At 38.4% G+C, this 1,625-nt stretch overlaps 1 protein-coding gene across 5 annotated transcripts in view; it reads right to left on the bottom strand.

Moving 5' to 3' along the window:
* LOC108228561 overlaps positions 1-1,625 on the bottom strand; it is a 31,255-nt gene that overhangs the window by 27,104 nt on the left and 2,526 nt on the right. The gene's annotated exons all lie outside the window — the stretch shown is intronic.

Below are 1,625 nucleotides of genomic sequence, written 5' to 3'. Positions count from 1 at the left end.
TGGTGTCCGATCTGTCTTCTTAACAATGACTATAAAATACTAGCTTGAATGTTGAAAATGTTCTTAACTTTATAACTGATGAAACTCAAAGTGGTTTAATGACACAAAGACATAAAGCTACCAACATCAGGCTGGTGTTAGATCTTACTGAGCCTGCAGATTTGTGCAGTGAAGACAGTCTTATATTATTTCTAGATTTCTGTAAAGCTTTCCACACCTTTGAACACAACTTTATTTTTCAAGCATTAATTTGGTTTTGGCCCTAACCTTTGTGCTGCAGTCAAAACCATGTAGAAATATGTTAATTACTCAATCAGACTTCATACAGGTACTTCTCCCAGATTTGACCTAAAGCGAGGCGTCAGACAAGCTCTCCTGGTCTCCCCGTTCCTCTTCTTGATCTGTACTCACTTATTTCAGATTTCATTAAACTCAACCATCTCAAAGGCATCACTGTTGCTGAAAAGGAGATTATAATCAGTGAACGAGCCGATGATACCACTTTATTTTTAAAAGACGCTTCTCAGGTTTCTTTAGCCATTACTATAGTTGAGAACCTCTGGACTTTACCTTACCTTTAATAAATGTGAATTATTAGCCCTAAAAAGCTGTAACACGTCCTGCATTCATAATATTCCTGTTAAAGACTCACCTATCTTGGTATAATGATTAACAAATATCAAAATACTAGATGTGCTCTGACCTTTAACCCCATGAGAGGAAATGTCCTTCACAGAGATTTATCAGTTAGAGGAGTTTTGTTAACAAAAGCAGAAGGCCTCTCCTGTTTGACTGATCCAGCTTTGTCTCTCTCTGTAAACAGACACTGATATCACTGCTGTACAGATTTATATGGAGAAACAGGAAATCAGTCTTAATGAACTCATACGAACATGGTGGCTTAAATCTTCTTGAGTTTTCAACCTTAAACAATATGTTCAAAATTAATAGGATTAAACAGTTTCTCAAAAATTCATCCTGAATCTAGAATTTTATCCCCAACAACATATTCTCAACACTTGGTGGCCTTAATTTTATTCTCCTTTACAACTACAGCAAAACTCCCCTTAAAGCTGTCTGACTTCCAGAAACAAATGCTTCTTTCCTGGTCTCCCACTGAGAGCACCCTTCATGCTGTGCTACAACCTCTGACGTAACATCGGTCTGCGCATGCGCATTGCCACAAGGTAGGTCGCATTGATGATCAGAACACCGGGCCAGAATTTGCGTAGAAAGTGACGTACGCAGGTTTCAGACTCATTTTGTGCGTACGCCAGTTTTATAAACGAGATCCCAGAACTGGATCGGCTGTTTGGGTCAGTCACAGGTTTGAGAATTATGAAATGTATTTTTGAACATTTGTGTGAAAATTAACCCAAATACAAACTAAATGGTGAGTTTTGATAGTAGTTAGAGTAATTTACATTAAATAAAGCTTTTATTTGAGTAGGGCGACGGAAGAGGCTGGTTTCCTTCTTCCGCTCCGTGACGGATGCTGCGACGGAGGCTGAAATTGTGTTTTAGCTTCAAAAATAGGAAAAAACCCAAAGTTTTTATTTGCCCTAAAGTTTCTGTAGGCTCCAAAGAACCATGCTGGACAGTTTCATGAGGTTTGTTGTTACGGT

Source organism: Kryptolebias marmoratus, unplaced genomic scaffold, assembly GCF_001649575.2.
Source record: "Kryptolebias marmoratus isolate JLee-2015 unplaced genomic scaffold, ASM164957v2 Scaffold28, whole genome shotgun sequence".
Lineage (NCBI taxonomy): Eukaryota > Metazoa > Chordata > Actinopteri > Cyprinodontiformes > Rivulidae > Kryptolebias > Kryptolebias marmoratus.
The sequence above is the reverse complement of the archived record's forward strand: the minus strand, read 5'-3'. Positions and strand labels throughout refer to the sequence as shown.